Here is a 22991-nt window from a genome sequence, read left to right on the forward strand (position 1 = left end):
TTGAAAAGGCATTTTATTTGGTTTGCTAACCAGTATGGTGCAATTTTATGAAACTGCACAAAATTAGACATCCCTTTAGTGTATCTGCGCAAGTTTCGGAATGCCTTGTTTTAAGCAGCTCTGTCTAGTGGGATAGGTTTGTTAGGTACGGGGGCCAAAAGGAAGCGTTTTCCATTTAGCTCACATTGAAAATGTTAGTCTAACTAAAGCAAAAAATGAGGAATAGATTTGCACCAAACTTGGCATAAAAGTACAACTTCACTCAGAGAGTTCTTTCTGGTTTGGACTGAATCTACTCAGTAGTTTCTGAAATCTCTGAATTTAAAATCTCTGTTAAGCAAGCTGTAAAGGGTTAGTTACTATGGATATCCAGGTCCACAGACCTGAGAAATCTGATTTGCTAGCATTAACGGCAAATTATTGTAATAATGGCCAATTCAGGATAACAGGCATCAAAGCATGCATTCTAAAAGTATAAATCAGGGGGTTCAGAAGAGCTGGAGGGGTTTGATAAATCGATTAAAGATGCATCACCTAGTCCGAGGGAGAATGTGGAGATGAATCCCAAAGAGACAGACATTGCTTTATTGCTATTTTTTGTTAACATTTATTTTTTGTAATGACAATGCAGAACAAAACTTGAGAAAAAACTAGAAGTTTGATTAAGCAATGATTGTGCAGTGAGCAATGTATGACCAGAACCTGTGCCGAGGTCCCACTATTTGGGGCCATAAGGCAAGCAGTTAAAAAGTGGGAGGAGAGAGGTCTAGAGGGAAGGTGGTCTCAAGTTCTAGGGGAGAGATGTGCAGTAGAGAAGTGGAGGGAGGTTTTGAGTCTAAGAGTGTGAGAGCTTTAGAAGAAAGACTTACAGCCCTCAGGTGCATCTGCGTCTTCCCACTCTTCATCTTCCCTTAAAACCATCCCGTTTGGCCTAATTCAACCAAAACAAGATCTACGGGGCCTCTTGTAATGAGAGTCTACGAGGCTTGCTGATTCATTCTATGTGGTCAGCAGCTGTACGCATCCTCTGCAGCTCCACTCTTCCTGATCTTCAGCGTTACTCCTGTGTAGTTATTACTACAGCTCCTTTACAATTTGTTTGAATGAGCTTATTGCTTGCGTTCCAAACTCTATACAGTGTATGAGGACCACAGTCTCACCCTATATCTAAAATTATTAGTGTCATCACATGCCTTGTTGTTCGTATTAACAATATACACCACTGTTGGATGAATGTTTGTATGGTAGGGTGCTAAATCCACAGCTTTGTCTTGAAAACCGAAAGGACTTTGGAAATCCTACAAAACCGGCAAAGGGATACTGGACGATACAGTGAAATTAAAAGCATTCTATAAATACTGACTGCTAGTGTGCCAAGTCCAGGGCACTGTTACGTAAAAAGTGAATGACAATGACACTGTGCCAAGTTCATGGCACCATCGCATAAATAGTGAAAACCAGTTTGCCACATCTATGCAATTATTCTAGAAATACTGAAAGTTTGTGTGCCAGAACCTTTAAATACTGAATGATATTTTGACAAATTCACTGAAGTATTATACAATTAACATAGGACAATCAGGGGCAGCTCCTCTGCAACAGCGGAGGAGCTTCGCCTCTCTGGCTAAGAGCCAGCAGCTGAAAAATAAAACAATATTTCATTATTGTTTTATTTTTCTGCTGCTGGCTCAGCCAGCATGTGCAGGGAGGGGCAGACCTGGGCCACAGGAGGGGAGCAGGGAGGAGGAGTGGAGTGCACTAAGTGCGCATGTCAGTTTGGCCAGCACAGCCAGGTTGGATGACCTGCACAGACTCCAGTGCACTGTCTGAGCGGCAGATCAATCTTGACACTGCTCTCATGCTACTCATAGCACGAGAGCAGTGCCAGGATTGCGTGTGGAGCCTGTGCTGGTGTTCCAGGGCCTGCTGGGACACCAGGAGAGCAGAGGAGCGAGGCTTTAGGTGGCGGAATGGTACGTTTAAAAAAAAATGATTTGTGTTTGCCCCATCCCTGTGGTCGTACACCCCCCAACACCCCACCACTTGACAGTGCGGCAGCCGCCGCTGAGGACAATGCATCGATTCTCCACTTCAAGGAAAAAAAACAGCAGTGTGTCTCAGCTAAAACACCAGGACAACCACAGCTGAGTATCTGTTTGTCAAGAGGCACTGATGGAATGCGCCCAATGGCGTAATCAGCATCCACAATGAAGCATAACCATAGACAAACTTTAACTGTAGGAAGTTGAAACAAAGCTAGGAATAGTACAGGACCATGCAACACCATATCATTGGATAGCCTGGCTGTCCATTAGATATATTGTGCAGGAATGCTTTGTAAATTACCTAGCAGTAAGCCACTTATTTCCTAGACTGTAACAGATCAACCACTTCAGGAAGGTGCATGTCATCGCTTTGGAGACTCTTGTTATGAAGACTAATACAGTGTCACAGACACATCACACTAAGAGTTCTACTGAGAAGACAAAGGTTTTTAGACAAAGTCTAGTGCTTTCCTGCACAGAATACATCAGCCGCTTCCTAGCCTCTGCTCATGTTTAAAACACCTTGATCCAATCATCAATTTTTGGTTTCCTCATCTTGTTCCTGTAGCCCACATGAAAAAGGGTAGCACTGCACATCCAGACATGGACCATGATTGATGCCATGACTGGAAGGAGTGCTTCAGAATGGAGGTTTCGTATTCTAAGTTATATTGTATTGTGTTATTTTTACCTTTATTGTTCTAGGTATATTTTGGGTCTGATAGTTTGTGTTTGTGTTTGTATATTTGTCTCATTATGTTCTTTGCAATGACTGGTCTGAATGTTCTGGACTGTTGACCTGCTAACGGCATGTCAACAGTGGTTGGCGATTCAGATTCAGAGAAGGCATGACATCGGTCAGCGTGCGCCATTTCTTCTGAATTTATGTATATTTGTATGCATGATATTTAGAGAAATCCATTAAATGTACTGCATGTACAGCAAATGGAAAATGTGAAATGAGTGTAAGAAGTTTGGTCACTTCATGAGAGTCTGTAATAGTAATGCTATGAAAATAAGTAGTGTGGCTGACTAGGGTTCACCAGTTACTGTATTAGAGGTTGACACTTTTAAAAGGTTATGGGCCAATAAGATTTTATGCAGGCCTGATATTTAGGGCTCTGGCAAATGGCAACAAAGAAATGAAGACATTTGGATTATTTGAAGACACTACAAATGTTATGGGCAGAGAGATTATTACATATAATACATAGCAGTAGAGGAGAGAGGCATTATGGGTTGGGGTGGAGTGGTCATTGTAGATGAGGTATGGTACTAAACACCTGTAATGCTTGTTATGGAAACAAATTGATAACTTGACAGACATTTTGGAAAGATACAAGAAGGTATTTTCTGATGGTGTTGGTATGGTTAACGGTTGGAACATTACATTATATCTGTTCCAGTGATTTACAAAGTATGATATGTTTCCTTTAGCATAAGAGAGAATTAAAAGTGGCATCTATATGAATTGTGTTACAACACGATCATTGAGCCAGTGAATGCATCGGAATGGGTCAGCGCAATCGTAATTTTAAAAAAAGGTAGGTAGATATGGTTATATGAAGATCTTAGATCCAGTTGCGGCTCCTCAGGGTTACGGGGGCAGGGTGGCGCACGTGGCGGGGTGGGAGGGCGATAGATTAAGGAGGGATTTTAATACATAAATAAAAAATAAAAAAGAATAAACTTACCTCCGCTCCTCCATCTTGCAGTGCAGGCACAGGCTCCCGGAGGAAGTGGCAACACAATTTACCCCTCAGCTCAAGGGTGGCGCAGGGCGCAAGGGGGGAGGAGGGGGAATAAACATTAATTTAATAATAATAAAAAAACACTTAACTTCACTTGTCGCTGCGCCACTCCGCTCCTGTCCCGTCACTTCAGGCACAGGCTCCCAAGCCTGCCTTGTGGCCAATCCTGACACTGCTCAGAGCCCAGCCAGGATGCTCCCTGGCAGACTGAGAGCCTGTGCCTGCTCTCTCCAGCACAGCAACTGTGTTGCCAGGCTGGAGAGAGCCTACTGCGCATGTGTGTTTGGCCGGCCAAACACACATGCGCTCTGAGGGGAGTGCACAGTGCACTCCCCTCGGTGCTCGTCACCCCATGGCCCGTCCCTTTCACAATGAAGGGATAATAAACATGCTTTATTATCCCTTCATTGTGAAAGGTTTGCAACTTCTGCTGCTGGTGGGGGGGGAGGGGTGATGCTCCTCCTCCCTAACGGAGGAGCCACCACTGCTTAGATCTTCAAACAAGAACATTTTGGTTCATTGCCACCCTTTACCCAAGGTCAAGGAATTATTGACACTTATTGGGGGTGCTGTATTCTTAAGTAATTTTGATCTAAAAGCAGCTTATCACCAGGTTGCTCTTGAAGGGAAATCGCAATTGTTAACCATGCATACAAATACTTGAGGCTGCCTTCTGGCTTTCCTCTGCAGCTAGTGTTTTCCAAACACTAATCTATCATCTTTTTAAGGATGTTCCTTGGGTGCAAGAAGCACCAGGATAACATTCTTATATTTGCAAAGGATGTTAACGTGCACAACTGTATATTAAATAAAATGTTAAGTATCTTAAAAGAATGGCGTATGCCAGTGGCGCGAGAAAAGCACAAGTTCCTAACTGATTTGGTTGATTACACAGCTCGCAGAATCACTGCTGATGGTTTTAAGGCCAAGGATGATTTAATCATAGTATTAAGAGATGTCAAGTATCCAAAAGATAAAGAACAGCTTAAATCGTGTATTGAGCTTAGTGATTATTATTCACAATTTGTTTAAGGTTATGCTACCATTATGGAACCTTTAAAATGTTGAGAAAAAAAGAAAAAAATGTTTGGACAAGTAAGAAACATGAAGTTTAAAAAAAATATAAGCAAATGTTATCAAAGGTTCTTGCATTGAAAACTTTTGTCTCAGGGTGTTAGTACACAGTCATGGTAGATGCTAGTACAATTAGTATTGTAGCAGTTTTGTGTCATAGAGTGGGTAAATAGAAGCATACTATAGCTTTCGCACTGAGGGCTTTCCGTGATACTGAGCACAGCTATAGCACTACTGAAAGAGAAACTATTTGTTGTGCTTGAGGTATTGAGAAATTTAAAACTTACATTTGGGGAACAGAATTTCTTTTATGCATGGGCTACATACCACCAATGTTCCTGTTGGTTAACAAGAGTACAGGTTCTGCTTCTTCTAGACTAATTTGTATTTTATCCATGTTGCAAGAGTTTCTCTTCAATGTACACTACATTGCTGGTGGTACCAATGTATGTGCTGACTGTATCTAGATTACCTTTGAATGATGATTTAAAGAAGGGTGAGATGTTTGAAAGGGAATGTGCTGATGTAGTTTTGGATGCAATTAAATCTTGTCAGCAGAACATTTCTAAAAAAAGAGTGGCAAAACAAATGTGATGTTTATTCATCAATGGTTAAAGTAATGCAGTAGGCGTGGGTGACCATCAGTCGTATGTCTTGGAGGCGACCTACTAAGTTTTTATCATGTTTCTGCAGAGTTATCCGTAGAGGTGGAAAGTTTGTCCCTCCTATTGGTAGTAGGCAGGGAATTGTCAATCTAGCCCATTCTGGTCCTTTAGAAGCTACTTCTACAAAACAATATTTAAAGACAATCTTTTTGGTGGCCTACTGTGGTAAGTTGGTTGATTATTTTACCAATGCATGTAAAGTGTGTCTGTTATCTAATAAACAGTTGAAAGTGAGGGAAACTCCTTTACAACCTGTTCCTTTTCCTGAACATTCATGGGCAAAAGTTAGCTTTAGATTGGTGAAACTTGCATATACAGGTCTTATCTCATTGTACTTACTGGTTATTTGGGTTGACTATGAATTTGAGGAGAATATAAGCAGACACGTTACTATGCATTTTAACCAGATAAATTACTGTGAAGGGAACTCCTCTCAACATGACTATGGAGTACAGAAAGTTTCAGAGAGAATGGAGAAGCTTCTCAAACAGAAAGGTATCAGTCATTATACTGTAGCATTATATTGTCCTCAAATTAATGTAATTGTGGAGAGAAGTAATAGAATCTTGAAAGAAGGAATACAGAGGGTTGTGTAACATGTGAGGTTGATGTGGAGGAGTTTTTGAGAGAAAAGATTTTGGCATATCACAATAACCCTCACAGCTTAACTGGAGTCTCTCCATTTTTTTGATGTTAAGGGCAACAAAAGATAGAAGAGAGCTGGAGGAGAAGAAATGTAGAGGAGGTGTCTATTGATAAAAATGTTTCTAGACTGAAAAACAGAAACAATTACGAGTTGTTTTGACACCAAACACAAGCTTTGATCCAAAAGTCGGGATGTTGATTTTTTGGGATATGTTAAGAAATATGAGGCACAGGAGGTCAATGTCAGATTTCAAATTTGAAGGTGCCTTCTCAAATGGTTCAAGTGGCCTTCAGCTCCGTAAAGTTGAAATACTAAAGATGGTGGTCAAAAGAAAATTTGGTTTTGGTTTGGTTGACGAAGTGCAGGATTTATGCTGATAAGTAGCAAAGACCAGGTGATTTGTTTCACAATTGTGTTTGCGATGTTGATTGTTTGGATTCTACTTGTCTTTCTACGAGTTTTCAGGAGGCCTATCAGCTAGTGTTTCTAGTGAGTGTGCAATTCCAAAATGAATATAAGTTGTGAAAACATGCGATGTATGGGTGATAACATGGTCACACAATGTGGCTGTGTTTATTAGAAGCAACAATATTTATGACATGTATATTGCTAATATATGTTTATGTTTTTTTTAATTGAATTTGTTTTGTATTTTTAAAAAGAGGAGATGTTGAATTCTATGTTAGATTTTATAGTTGTGTTATATTTTACCTTCATTGTGGATATATTTCGCATCTGATATTTGGTGTTTGTATATGTATCTTGTCACATTCTTTGCCTTGACTGGTCTGAATGTTCTGGTTGTTGACTATCACTTATATCTGAAGGATCTGTACTACAACATTTTCACAATTCTTCTGAAAGGAGGATATGTACGTTCACGATGATTTTCTCTTGCTGTGAATAATACCAATGGCTGTACCCTTTGCTAGATATCAAAGGGGAATGTGCCTACAAACCTTTAGTAATTAGTTAACTTGATATAACTCTAAGAAGCCAATTCTTTGACCATCATGTTCCATACAAGACCATAAACATGGTGATCGCCACTGGGCACGTGTTGGGCAAGGCTGAGTTACTGATGCAATATACGAAGATAAGAAGATGACATTATATATCTACAAGCTATGGAGGGCCAGTAGAGGTTCATTAAAATTATATAGCTGTGTTAAGATCACACAGTTCGGCCAAGAAAAGATGTGGGGAGGATAACTCTTGTCTCCTTCATCAGCCATCAACTTAGTCCCTACACAAACACTGCTTTTAAGGGCAATATCCACACCAGAGGATGACAAAATACCATAGCATTCCCAGGACAAAATCAGGGAGAACAGAGCAGACTACTGTCATGATGGAAGATCATGTCTGCCTAATAGAGTGGCACTATATTAATGCATTCATTTAGAACCTCTGAAGTTATTCATTCCTTATTCAACACACTGTTTTTTTAACTTTGATAGAGGATGTTCATTTTTCCTATGTTTTTATAGCCAACATATGCAACTTTATATATGCAGTTTCTATACTTCTGGTGGCTAGGAAGTAGTAACTGCACACAGAATGGTAATCAAGGTACAGGTCTATTGAAAGAGCAGTACTTCTCGTCTAACCAGTGCAAAGGCGGCATCTCATACAAAGTCAAGTCTGATGTTCCATCAGGATCATAATGTTCTTTGGGTACCCACAGGCCCAAGCAACTAAACAAAGGAGGAAAATGTCTCTAACAAACAGACCTCTAACAAACAGACCTTTCCATAAATGACCTCATACACGTCTGATGCCCATCTTAAAAAAAACACAACAAAAAAGTGAAATATAAGAAACAAAAATGCTCAAAGAACTCCCCTTGGCCGCCTGAACTAAAAGCACCTTTAAGAAAGGCTTGGTTGGCTCTGACTGAGGGGCTGTTTGCTGATGCCCATGTGATTTCAGTGAACTAACACTAGTGGCTGTAACCAACTGACCTTCTTACTCCACACAAACACTGAAATGAGAGCAGATAGAAGAAGTTATAGAAAATCTGCTCTCTAAACCTCTGATCTGGTGGTTTCTGCCTCAAGTGATGATACGCAAACATTTAATAAAATATTCTACAGTATAACAGGTCCTCCTTGAAAATCTCCCCACAGAAAATGCACTAGAGAGACTACTTGTAGCAAACCATCCTAAATAATGGGTTGGCCATGTCTGTGCCGCAGGAGTTAAATTAAGTCCTTCCTCATGAAAGCTTGGGCACCCACAGGGCACAGTCCCACCCTGTCAACCGATCAGCCAACAGGAAGCCTAACAGGCATCTCTTCCTCCCTAGCAGCGCCTGTGGAGCAGGGAGGGCGTTTCTCCATCTCTCAAAGCAGCAACTTTATTCCGCCATTGCTTTTTCTGAGAAGCCACCCCCTCCGCCCCCACTCTCATTGCCCCTTTTGTGGTCAAATAATATTTGTGTACAATGGAAATGTACACTTGGAATTAGGAGTGACAAAACAAAGGCTGAGAGGAGGAGCAGGAGGGGGGGACAGCTGTGCTGCATGCCCTGAAGTTGAAGCCAGGGCATGACGAGGTTGGATACCCAATTTAATGAATGTGAGAACACAGGCATTTCTAGCTGCCAACATCTCAAGGGCCCAAATTTAATCTCACAGCACGCACAGTAGAACACAAAACAAAAGGAAAAACAGCAGGATTCAGCAGACAGGCCCACTCTTTCGCTCTTTTTTAAGACACTTCCAGGTTAAAGGTCACCCCCGCAGCCCCAGGAAGTTCCCGTTCAGAGAGAAGTGCTACAGTATGATCAAAAACAATTAGTCAAGATTAGGAACAGGGGGTACAGCAGCCAGACCACATTTTACTAATCCTCCTTGATTTGAAGATTTTCATAGCACGCACCAGGATTTAAACATTTCTATGTGCTCAACAAAAAGCACTCACAGCACCTTTCACACTAAGGTTTGAGGGTGCCTAATCTAACTCTATTGTGGGCACCAAACACACCCCTTTACTTTTGCAACTTTCTCATTTTAAGACATTTTTTAGAAATACCACTCACTTTTTAGGGTCAGGCCTGTTTCGCTTGTGAGACGCTTTAGGAGTTAGAAAAGGGCTTGGAGCCCCGTTCATGTTACATCAGTGGTCTTTCATTGGTTCGTGGGCTTGCCAGTTAAAATCTGCTTCCTTACATTAGTGGAAGGCATGCATACGTCATGCCTTTTCCGGTGGTTGGCCCTCCTCGAGCGCAGCGACAAAGTACTGAAAACATGCAAGGCTTGCTGTTTTACGTCCGGTTTGTGGACTACTTTTTATCTTTGTTCACAGCGCGATCTCGCTTGGCAGAAGTCGAGTGCTTTCCATGACATCGTGCCTGTTACATAGTTAATTGTACTTTTGCCGGTTCCATAGATAATTGCACTTTTACTGATAGGTTTCACTACGAGTGAACTGTAGCAGCGCGATCACGCTCTTTTTTTTCCATTTAATGCGGCAAGAAAAGTCGGGTTGGGCGTTTACCACTGCTAATAGCTGTAACTCGGAGAAATGCGAGACCCGTTGCATTACAAATACTTGCTGTAAAATGTTATCTTGAAAAACTATCATAGCTGAAGCAATATCAGAATTACCATGGAATTACAATACCCCTTTGGGCTGCAATAATGCTTGCAATATTGAGGTTTCCTGTAAAGACTACATACACCACACAGATGACTACTATGGCATTTTGAAATGTAGTACAAGATGTTCCTTTCTTCAGCTACATACAGTCTTACCCATCATCTGCAACGTACCCCATCACTGCCCACACTTCCTGGTTCCGGTCTTATAGAAAGGTCAGTCGGCCCTGGGCTTCTGGGGGACTCAGGATCATCTGTCTGCTCCTGTACTATGGTGGTGCCCTGGACAAGACCCTTCTGCACCCCATCATGGTGGCTCATGGACATCAAAACCCGTCAACCCATCAATGAACCCATCAATGAACCAGAAGCTAAGGCGGCTGAGGAAGCCTGCGGGTGAGGAGAGCAGAGAAGAAGCCGTGGTGATGTCAGACGAGGTGTGCTGAACACATCTCTGGTGGCGGGCCACGTGATGAAGGCCCGCTGTGGACAACAGAGAGTGCTGCAGGAGGGTGCGATGGCTGTATGGCATTTTATTGCCACACTGAAACACAGGGCAGCATTCTGACTGTTCTCTTCTCACCATGGCAACGTGTTATGATGTCATAGGGAATGGAAGGGTAAGAGGAGGGGAAGCAGTGTGGTGAACCCATCTTAGCACTCAGAGGCATGAAGGTTAGTATTAGCTCTGCAGCGACACAGAATGTGATTTAGGCAAGAACATTTATCTACACAGGAGTCTGTTAAATAAATTACACTTGGTTTAACCCGTTCTAAGCTCATATAATTCATGGTACATAAATAGGTTGATTATTTGATGCACAAATTGATAAGAGTTCAACTAATGTGTTGAAATCAATGATGGATGCCCGTAGGTTATGAAAGAATTAGGTTTATTAGCTTAGTTGCAGGTTACAGATAAAGCCCCACCAGGAGCAGCATCCTGCCGCTCAGCCCTTCTCACTACAACTGTCCACTCATCCAAGCACAAACACGGTCAACATTCCAACCATACAATGACCTCACTCACTTGGTGTGCAGCAGGAAACATTAAGGTAGGAGGGAAAACGATAAGATAGAAAGAGGCCACAACACATCTCCCCCTTATGAAAACAATGGAATATTCAACAGAACGGAAAGCGACAAAACACCCCCCATCAACCGTCCTCCAAAACTGAGTACCATCCCATCAAAATAAACAGAAGAGGTTAACAAACACTCTCTGCAACAAACAGAAAAGGTTAACAAACACTCACCCTGCATAACTTCAATTCTCCAATGGGATGCAAGATGGTAAAACACAGTTAATCAGTACGTTCCACAAATTTACAATACAAGTGTACAAATAACACAAAACTTCCCTACTCACCCAATAGAGAACACTAACTACCTGTTCCCCTCCACATCATGCACACTATAACAGGACCAGCTGTTGCCTTCCACAACTCAACACTCAATAGACTAGTTTCTTCCACCTCTACTGCATTGGGGTGTAACCACCTACCCCTTCACCATTCACTTAAAGAGAACCAGGGTCTCACCTACTCTCCACTGCATTGGGGTGTAAACATGTACCCCTATCACCATTCACTTAAACAGAACCAGGGTTTCACCTACCCTCTACTGCATTGGGGTGTAATCGCATACTCCTATTACCCTATACTCGAACAGGACCAGGGTTTCACCTACCCTCTACTGCATTGGGATGTAACTACCTATCCCCTTAACATTGGGCCTAAAACACTGCCCTCACATCCTTAATGATTGACACATATCACTGGGGTGTACCTCCCTTAACACTGTGCTTAACACACTGCTCCCACATCCTTAACCCCTTAGGAAGGATGGTCAAAAACACAATCCCAAATATGGATCAAAATACTAATATCACAACATAAAAATGTCACTCTGCACGTGACTAGCATCCAACCTCAAATTATACATCTCTAAAATCAAGCATGGCTTTAAAACTTCAGGCCAATATACAAATGCAAAATATGGTATGCAAAATTTAATGTTAAAATAGCATTAGGGTGCACCTCCCATACGTAACATACATGCCACGACTCAACAACTTTAAAACATGTCAGTAACGGCATAACATTTCTCAATTCAATACAGCATTAAAAATTATTTTCAGCAGCAGCAAGCATTGTCAGCATAAACATAACATTACTCAATTCAACCCAATGCATCTTTAAAATAGAGGATAGCAGTGTTGAAAAATACACTCAAGCAATGTATGGTCTTGAGTAAAATGCACATGACAATATATCTAAAGTTAAATTATTCCTTGGAAAATATTCAAATACTCCACACCGGTGAGCAACTTCTCACCCGAATACATTGCCATTCTACATTTTTTTCCATTTAAATGTACGCACAGGTCTTTATCCTCATACGAAAAATTGTTACACTACACATGAGCTGTCCCCATGTACCAGGTCAGTGCAGTTTCCTTGAATCAGATCAGGTACCCAAATGATCTCTCTTGTAGATTAGGGGGTTGGGAAACCCAGCAACCCAGTCAACAGGAAGACTGTAGCTGTTACTCACAATGTGTGCCCTTAAGCACAGCCCTTCAAGTGGTTGCTGCACAGGTTCAATGATCACTCGTCAGATAGTGTTTAAATGCTGACACCAGTTGTTCCTCCAACTGACTTTCCACTAGGTTGCCAAATGTTCAGTGCCACACATTTTTAACTCTGTACACACGCAGTTCAGCACACCATTTCCTCAATATACATCCAGTCCATACGAGCAGGTAAAACAGGTCTGGCTCCTTGCACTGCTGTGCAGACCACCTTATTAATCTGCAGGACACTACACTTCCTGTTTGCTGCGCACCTAGTAGATTTAACAGCTTGCCATGAAGTTAAACAGGTCACACACCTTCTAACTTCTGTTGAGTACAGGCTGGCTGGTAGAAAAGACACTGGTGGGGCTCCCAGGGTGTTCTTCTTCACTTCACTTCAATTTTTAGTTTCCTTAGCTTCATATTTTTCTTTTAGATTTTCAATCTCTCTTCTCTTAGTTTTCCCCTGTAATCTGGTTCCTCCTTAGATTTTCTGTAGGTTCAGTTTCTTTCTTTTTTCACTCATTGGTTCTTCCTTAAATCGTCGCCAGTGTTGTAATCAATGATGGATGCTCATAGGTTATAAAAGAAGTAGGTATATTAGCTTAGTTGCAGGTTACAGATAAAGCCCCACCAGGAGCCCTTCGCACCCCAACTGTCCACTCATCCAAGCACAAACACTGTCAACATTTCAACCATACAATGACCTCACTCACTGGCTGAGCAGCAGGGAAGATTAAGGTAGTGGGGAGAATGCATAAGATAGAAAAATACCACAACATAATGCAATATTTGCATGTTAAAAAGGGCCCAAAAGCCTTGTATTGGGCCTAAGAGTACCATGACCCAAATTAGGAAAAGCATAAAGGAACACGGTATGTGTCCAGTGACTAATTGATGTTGTTCACCGTTGCATTTATTAATTGTTTATATCTTTCCCCATTGTTTACCATTTTTTGTGGATTCTTCCCACAACACAGCAACAGCTCACTGGGAATACCGACTGAGCTAATTTTTTAGGCTTTAGGGAGAGCAGGACATTTCCATGTTCTAGCCTAAAGGGTGCATCAAGATTTGACTGTGCCTGACTGGTTAGTTGTAGATCTATCTAGTTGACTTATTATCTAGCAAATTGTCTATTTGGATATTGGCCTATACAGATGTGTGGTCGATTGGTCTATTGGAAAGTTGGCCTGTTGAACCATAGGCTTATATGACGATAAGGACCCTGGTCTATGGAGCAACGTCCTTTGCATGGTAATCCGCTCCCGATGAGAATCAGTTACATACAGCTTTGAATGGCCGAAGGCATCAACATGAGATATTTAGTGGCACCTAAAGATACACTAATAGATGGTCAGCTATTGGTTGCAGTTGCATTCAGCCACAACTGAAGGCATTATACTAGGACTTGAGTTGTTACATGGAAACCATTAAATACAAAACAAGCTGTTATGAAGTAGAATGAACTGCCTACTCCTTCCGAAAAACATATCAAAGGCTTGGGGTGCAGTTGGAGACACTCCATCAAGCTGAAGCAGTTGTGAGTCACATTTAATGGGAAAAGGTTTCTCTCTGTGTCCCCTGGAGGACAAGGCTATTGGAGGCACAGCTCTAGACTACACTGTTGTCATAGCATCCATGGTTGAGTGAAAAAGAGATATATAAGCTTAAGGTTTCTGAAAATGTATTTGTGAGACTGGCAACAAGACTCAAAATGAGAGGTTCACTATCATGAGCATGACAGGCTCTTGACCTGCTGCTCACCATGCTAGGACATTGTTTGTCTAGCAAATGTTACCCAAACACCAGAATGGTACTTTTCTAGGTGTTTGCAGAACAAAGTGATGCAGTATGCGTACAGTAGAGTCTTACTCTCAGCTTGTTGGATAATACCGTAAATGCATTCTTTTAACCTTTCGGAGACAACATTGCCTCTCATACTGGAATGATCTGCCATGAACTTATCAGTCTACTTAAGTCTCTAAATAGCTTTATTCATCCATAATTCATATAATAACAGGTCAGTTCTTCAACCTCTCAATTACTACTGCAGTCCTCACAAGAGTTAGGTGATGAGCAATTCATCAACACAGGTGGATGATCCACTGAAGGCTGGACCAGATGTCAGGCTCAGACTCGGCTTGAGGTCCTCTTAGACCCCTGAGACCAAAACAAGGCAATCTATCATGTGGCTTTTGCTTGCCAACCATCAAGCACCAAGAATTAAAGATGAAGCATTAACCTTTCATGTAAAACACAAAACAGAAAGAAATATCCATCTAGTGGCTGAATGTCACATTGTGAAACTAGAGGTGGGAAATCATTGAAAAACTCAAGCCAGGAGTCTGGCTTACCTCAAGGTCCTCTTGCAACATCAAGCCCAAAACGAGACGATCTATCACAGGTGGTGATGGGGCCTAGTGGCTACAGCAGTCAACCATGAAACATGGGGAACCAGGTTTGAATTTCAGCCTTGTCTCAATGTCCTGCGAACCGTGGCAAATCTTCCTGTGCCAATAAAAAGGGTGTACGATAGTCTGCGTGTGTTGTGAAGAGCTCTTATGTATTTGGGCAAGGTTTGTGCTCTATAAAACTGCCAAAAACAGTGTAGATTCTACCTGTCACCCTCATTGTAATCTCATATGCCAAGAAATAAAGACCAAGCATTAACCTTTGATATGAAAAAAGATACCCATTTAGTAGCTAAATTTCACAGTACAAAACTGGAAAATCTGGGATCAATCAGGCCTTATTTCACCAAGTCTCCTTTTTGTTCATTATTACACAAGAACACCTTAAAGTACGTTAATTCAATTATGCTCTGTACAAAAACCTCTCTTGTTCGATTTAACAGCCTATAATGTTGTTTCATCTATCATACGAACCTAGGCCACATAGAGGATACACATGACAACTGACTTTCCACGTAGTTCACTATTGCAATTGCATCAGGGCAGGGATGTTTGTTAGTGCATGTTAAAAAGTCAACTTTTAATAAATATTTTTCAATGCAGAGCTATAATCTGATGTCCTTAGGTGAAATGCTAGAGAGAATTAAATAAATACACTTTTTGAATTTAGGAGACACTTTACTTCATTCTAACATGATGTTGCATGATTTACATGTGAAAAATGTTCACGGCTCGGCTTGTGCGTGGGCTCTTAGAGTCGACCCTTGACTCCACTCTCCCTGTTAATTTGTTGGCTCACCCACCTCTACGTGAAGCCAGACAACCTGGGATCAACACCGCCTTCCAGTTTGATCAAATAGTGTGATCCTTGCCAAATATTTTATTTCGCCGCACCTCCTTTTATCTCATTATTGCATATAAGAGCACTTTGAAATATGTGAGTTCAGGATGTGTGCTGTACAAAAACATCTGTGTTTCATTTGCTAGAGCAGAGTCTTCCTCCACACATAGTGAGTATCTAAGTCACAATAAGGTGCACATGGTATCTTGCTTCCCTCTTAGTTCACTAATGGCATTTTTAGAACAGCAGTGAGAGTTATGGATATTTCTAAGTTCATGTTTAAAACGTTTACTTTAATATCTCATCTCTTAATACAGCCACAGAATGCGATGAACTAGGAAGCAACGCGTCCGCTTGTGCAAGAAATGCCCTTTTTTGAATTTTGAAGAAACTTCATCATATTTTTATGTGATGTTTGTAACATGACAAGCATCTAGGCTTGTGCCCAGGAATTTCCCAGTTGCCTTAGTTTACACTATTTTAAGTCTTTCTTTCCTTTTTCACTTACTCCCTTCGCTACGTGCAATAATTTGTTACACCTAAGCTAGATTTGTGTGTCAGAAACAGCAATTCAACTATATAGATTACCTTATCTCCCCATTCACTCCTTTACTGGCACTCAAGGAATGTCCTACCTAAATGGTTTCCATTGCTCTTATCCCTTCTTTCCATATCTGTGCACACCCCAGGCTCTCATGCTCACAACGCTGAGGTAGACATGTTATGCGATCACACAGTAAAGGTCTCTGCTGCTCCTCTGAACGGGGTCTCCCCACACTAAATCAAATAACATATCTGTGTACCTCAAACCCCCATGGTCCAGTCACCCCTGGCACAACCCTGCCAGCTCAGGCGATGCATCCGCTGAGATCTGGACTGATGAGAGCGCCAAGTGAGAAGGTCTGGCAGTGGGCCCGGTGCAGCACTGTGCCTGGAGGAGTCTCCATAGGGCTGCACAGTCCCACCACCATGAGGCGAAAAATGACCTCAGCTATTCTTCCCAGCACAAGGAGCTGGAGCTTTCACTTGGCCCACAGCCCCACAAGCTGATGTTTTCCTCCAGCTTCTCAACTAACTCTTGTTGCCACTTGCTGTGCGCGATACAGACCTTTCTTGGGCACAACAGAGCCTTTCTAAAAACACATTAAGAACTGGAAGCTAAGTTAAGAAAAGAAGCTGATGTCGCAGACTTTGTGGCTGTAGCCACTGGAATGTCATCAACAAGTGTACCCTTTAATTTCAAAGCAGTGTTGGGCAATATAACTTGTGGGTGCACAGAAATTGAAGCATTCTCAACTGAAAAAAACTTTACACATGATGATTGGTATACTAGTACTGCTAGCACAGTTGTCTTTAATAAAATGTATTAATGAGTGTTTTGAAGAATACTTGTATGTATAAAAAAGGAAGTAACATAGAAAAATAATGCACACATTTGAAAATGTGACCTAGAAGAATGGCCGACAGTGTTAACGAAATGTACTGATCAATGATTAATACTTATAAATTATTAAATATGTGTTAGACTAATGCAGTAGTATATCATATTAAGGGTTATGAAGTATGCTTTAGCTTATTAATTGTAGGCCTTAACTTAGCGAGTGTCTTGGCCTATTTTGCCAGGACTCATGTAGAAGCTGTATTTTTTAGCGTTTAATAAAAATGCTGACCAAGTGAATTAAACTGTGAAATGTCTACTGTATTTTTAAATGTGCTTAACGGAACCTTTTCATGAGAACCGATTGCGAGGAGATGATGTTCTTGCTAATGCTACATTTTATGTGTAATGTGTGTGAGACTGACTTTCCCAGAACAAGAACAATGAAGATTCTGACTGGAGTGGAAGCTGCAACAATATTGTTACCCGACAAGCCAGATGATGAGAACATCGTAAGACGAACCAATCAACGGTATGAGAAAGGAGAAATATTAGAATTCATAGATTTAGTATAGTAATGTTGTTGAACAGAGTGTGAACATACGATTAACTGACCAATAGGGAATTAGGGGATAGTTTAGGTAACTTTTATATAACAACGCTGCAGAGGGAAAAGTTTCAGATTTTAGAACACTTATTCAGAACTTTAGGAGAGATTTGAGACTTTAGTAGAGAGACTATTAATGCCGAAATTCTGGCTCATTGGGCTCATATTCCCTGACTGAGAGCCTGATGTCTTGCTGATTGACTGATGTCCTGAGGACAAAGACTGACCCTGCTTTGCTGACCCATACCAAGGATAGGTATAAATTGAAATGTGATCTGCTTTTTCTTTCTAGGTACCAACTGCGTTTTGATAGAACCTTAGTTAGATGTTTTCCAAATTTGTGTTACTAAATTGTTTTGCATGAAGCCCAACATGCTGATGCTAATTTGGTGTTAGTTGAGGATTCTGACTTATGACGAAAAGACTAATGTTTGGTGGATTTCTCAGCTTAACTGCATGTATTACATCTCGTTAACACAGCTGACTCTGCTATTGATTTTCACTGTAACTTTAGAATGTGTTGTAACTCAAGCTTTGATTAGATTGCGTTTCTTCCGCCACTTTGGACAACCAGTATTGTTTTATTGTTTTTGTATGTGTTTCATTTGATATTGAGATTAATCTACATGACCTTAGTATTGTTAATATACGGAAATAAACATTCTAAACTTTACTAAAGGTGTAGTTATTCATGACTGAAAGGTCATGGTGCGTGATAATTACTGACTCCGTTGATTACTGATTTTATTGATTACTAATGATTGTTGATTACTGTATATCAATTATTGATGGCATACCAGAGCTATGGTAAGAACTTCTTAATTGCGAGTCAAAAGGTTCATCGACACATTAGCGTCCCCTTGTAAGTTTACTTATAAAGGTCTGACGCGCTAACAGTACCTGGCCCACACAGCAGGGGAAAATCGTGTTGCCACTTCCTCTACCTTAGAGCCTCTTTTCAGATGCCTTATTTATTTCTGCCTCGCTCTGATTGGCTTCTTTCTGAATCAGTTTCCTGCTTCTTGACACCTCCCTAAAACAAACCTAAAAGAAACAATGCTACATGGCAATATCTAATATATGAGCATTAACTCTTTGCCTTTGATTGTTTAATCTGGACCACTTTCCTGTCCTTTAGATGGGAAATTTTAACCCCTATTATGGTTCGCAAGTAATTCCATATCAGGTCGGATACTATGCAATCGGGCCTTTTATTTAACAACCTAATTCACTCTAGGATTTGAAGACTTGGGTCACTTCAGTTGAACTCCCATGCCGAACAACCAGATATTAATAGTTTGGAAAAAGTAAACACAGGAAAGATCAAACTCCTATTATGAAAGCCATATGACGTCACGTAGATGTCTAGGGGACAGTGGAAAACAAATTCTTTGCCCATCCTCTTGGTACATTTCCATGCCTACTGACACTACAGATATCAGCTGGTGATGTTTGAAAGACCAATGGTGGGATGTACACTTGCCCCAATTTCAAGTGAGCGGTTCTCTCACTAAAAAAGTTTGATCTCAAATGGGGTCAAATGATGGATTTTATGGAGTAACTTTCAAATACATTTGCTTTAAAGCCAATTATGCCTAATGGTCCCCTGGAGTTTACTCAATTGTTTTCAAAATGAGTAGTTTCAGCCACTGGATGTCAATAAATGCCTCCACTGTGCCATGGTCGGCATTTTGTCCTGGGCCTCTCCCCATATGCTTCTGTTCCCACCTTAAGCCAAGAATGATGGGTGACCCTCAGGCACCAACAGAAAACTGAAGCCTCCACAGTGAATACACTATTCACTATACAGGATTTAGCTGTCAGTATTTTTCTTTTTCACTTTATTTTCTCCCATCTTGTCACAGGGTAAGGCAGGGTCAGTGAAGCTCCCCACTCGCCCCACCCTGGGACAAGATGGGTGAGGGGGCAACAAGTGACAAATAGCCTGGGCACTGTAGTGCCTGAGTGTGATAACTCAAAGTACCTGTATGGAATACAGTACAGAGCATCACTAACACGGTGGCACCTGGGTGCACAAAACCTCTGAAGACAGGCTTTGGACTTCACCACCCTGGAGAATCTGTCACGCAGGCCAGCACAGGCATTTCTATGCACCTGCCCTGCATCGGACAAATTAATTATCTGCGGCTGATGCTCGACCCTCGCTTTCAGCCTTTTTGTATCATACCAATAGTGGATAACAGATTATTATTAACTATAAGTATAAATAAATGAGGCAGAAAATAAGATGGACTGATTACTACACAGACTCTACAGTCTCCAGATTTACCATCACTCTTCAAGTATTTAATACCTTGTGCTGTAAAGTACATGGTATTTTCCCTCATTCTCTTTTCCCTCACTCGTCCCTCAGTGTACTCCTGTTAAACAGCCTACGAATGGGACTGCTGAAACTTTCAGATTTTCTTCTTCTCACAAACTTGACAATTCGATTAGTGACTGGTAAGGTGGGGCTGGAAGGAGGTGTTTTCCTTCTGATAAAACTCACATCTTATATTACGAACTGACTCCTCATTTATAACATCTTGTATTTGTGCAATATGAGCTGGTAAGTCAAATCAACTGATATACTGCATTGCTAGATTAAAACAATTTCAGTAACTGAAAGCAGAAACAAAAAATTATGAATTTACATATATCTTTTCGTGTTTAAATGTTTGTCTGATACTACATTTTCCAGGTTATCAATTGATAAAAATGTGGGACCCATTCAGTAACTCAATAATACAAAAACCGCATCATAAGGAGAATGATTAGGCCGTAGAATAAACAGAAAGCTGGATATCACAAAATGTCAGTCAGTAATCTGAAAATGTTGGAGGCAGTAATGAAATGTGGTTAGCTACAACATTTGTAAAACTTTACTCAAAACTATACAATACCGGTGACAACAATATATGATGCCGTATCATACATATTACACACACAAAACCTTTACAAAAGTCTCAAATATATCTAGATTCAAGGCAAATATGTCCTAGATGCTAGGAATCAGGTTAGGAGTATGTATACATGTTCGACCAGTGTTTGGTTTTAGATGTATCATGGTAACATAGAGAGACTCTCAAATATAATCATAGGGATGAGAGGAAACTTCGTCCGACTTCGGTTTTATTTTGCAAGGATGGAGAACATATTAACTGATTTGCTAAAGTGTGAAAAAATGTTATGCTTGGCTTCTGCTTTGCTGGTTTGATGAGAGCTAAATTAAAGGGTTCCTTCCTTTGGCAATTGGCTTGAACAACTGAAATACGTAAGTGCTATGGAACCTGTAATTACATTAAAAGCAGAATCAAATGAAACTCACAATATGGACACATATAAGATCATAGCTGATAAGCAAAAGCTTATAGTTCCTTTTCATCCTTTAGAGATGGGATTTTGATACAAATCATGTTTTTAAATCCTATATTATTACACTCAGCCTTTTTATTTTATTTTATTTACTGGAACTACTAAGTGTTGGTGATGTATCCGAGTATAGAGTATCCTATCTACAAATATTGAATAATGGAGGTAAAAGCTAATCTTTTTCTTTTCATGGCATTTAGTAGTTACTTGATCTTAGGTTTACATCAGTTAGAGCCTGCATAAATCTTTGAGAAAGAAGTCCAATAAGTCATGACTTGGAATTGAGGAATGAGGAGTATGAGAATTAGTCTGTGAAACCTTTGGGTCGAGGTCTTTCAAACTGCTGGGTCATCATGTTTCCAGGACTTTATTAAACATATTATTTAGGAGAACTTCAAAAAGTGCATTTACAAAAGTATAAGGAAATTCACTGGTAGAGGTTATTAGTATCTATGGATAGTTATGTCATGTAAACAAACACCTGCTGCCAGAGACACGCTTCTCAATCCTCAACTATTTTGTTTCAATGTATGCAGTTTTTAACTATTTTTTTTTACGATGGTGACTCCATTTAAGTCAATGGAGGCAAATCGAAAGTAGATTTCAAAAGTCTTGTTGTTCGTTTTAGCAAGGAAGGGATCTGCTGCCACATTTAAAAAAAATAAGAATAGACTATGCCTTTTATAGGATTTATTTCTAAATATTTTGGATGAAAGAAATTGCTCTTAAAAAATTTAATTTAAAGTAGAATACATACTGAAAAATGCACTTGCCAGCCAAAAAAAAGGAAGCAATTTAGGAAATGTTCAATGCCAAATTAAAAAAGTGCTTATTAGATAAATAACTTACTTTCTGGTTACAATCGTATGGTGGTGGGGGTACGCATTATCCACATTTGTGCTCCACAGATAGACTAGGGATACAGTTTATTTGGAAGTTGTGATATTTCACGGTTGCATGAGTAGGCGAGGGAGGAAACAGGATTATAATTTAGATACAATAAATACTATTAAGTGGGTTTATGCTGTTTTCTATGAAGTGCTAAGAAGTCACTTTTTGTTTTTGGCATGATGCAAGTAGTCAATTTCATTTTTCCTCTGAAAAGCCCTGTCTCCAACCCATGCCTGGGCTTCAATGTGTATGCACACACTCAAATTGACTAAGAACAACTGTTCTGAATATTTGTGCGAATGTGGATATGTCGACTCGCATTGTGATCAGCCCGCTGGGGCCTGGCATCAGGCGCTCAGTGCACCTGACCGTGTCATTCAATTAGATGCGAGTGCAGAACGGAAGCGATGGGTAGTTATGTTGGTACATATTTGCCAGACAGAACAATCTGCTGAGAGCTAATCCTCCAAAATAGTCCTGTTTAAGGAAGGCAAGGCTTGGTGAAAAATTAGACAGCAGTAGTGGATATTAATAACTTACTTATTTCCACAAGAAAATATATATTCCTCAAGTAAATCGTCTGAGATTGGAGTAAATGATTTCCCTGTAATCATCCTCTACAGAATCTATCATATCATATCGTATGTAGCATGCACGTATTCACCTGCCATCAGGTCCCAATTTTCCACCCATACACTTCAGAGCAGCACCACACATCACCCGGTTTGAAAACAGACATTCGCTCTGCTTTTTAATCATTGTGCCTTTCAAGCATGTAGGGTTTTTCTTGATCTTGTGCTTATTCCATAAATACACCTTTTGCAAATAGTCTTAGATCATTACCTTGTCCTCCAGCACCACTCCTCTACACAACCCATCAATTTACCTTCCAGGTTACAACCTCCACTACTCACATCACATAACTCCACACTGACCCCGCCAGCATCATCACTCTCGTTTGGATATTCCTGATTTTCTTTTCTAGCTCTCTTTAAATGTGCCAGTTCCTAGTTCCACCTAGTTCAATACTGTAATAAAACCAAGGCACCATTCAAACAACCTATGCCAACCGATGAGACACAGTTATACCTGTCTGCACCATCCATGTCACCTTGACCTGACCCTGAGCA

General features: G+C 40.6%; 1 protein-coding gene across 9 annotated transcripts in view; it reads right to left on the bottom strand.

The window, feature by feature from the left end:
* Positions 1–22991, bottom strand: part of SLC6A9 (solute carrier family 6 member 9) — a 443088-nt gene that overhangs the window by 130579 nt on the left and 289518 nt on the right. The window lies entirely within an intron of this gene.

Source organism: Pleurodeles waltl, chromosome 4_2 (genome assembly GCF_031143425.1).
Source record: "Pleurodeles waltl isolate 20211129_DDA chromosome 4_2, aPleWal1.hap1.20221129, whole genome shotgun sequence".
Classification (NCBI taxonomy): Eukaryota; Metazoa; Chordata; class Amphibia; order Caudata; family Salamandridae; genus Pleurodeles; species Pleurodeles waltl.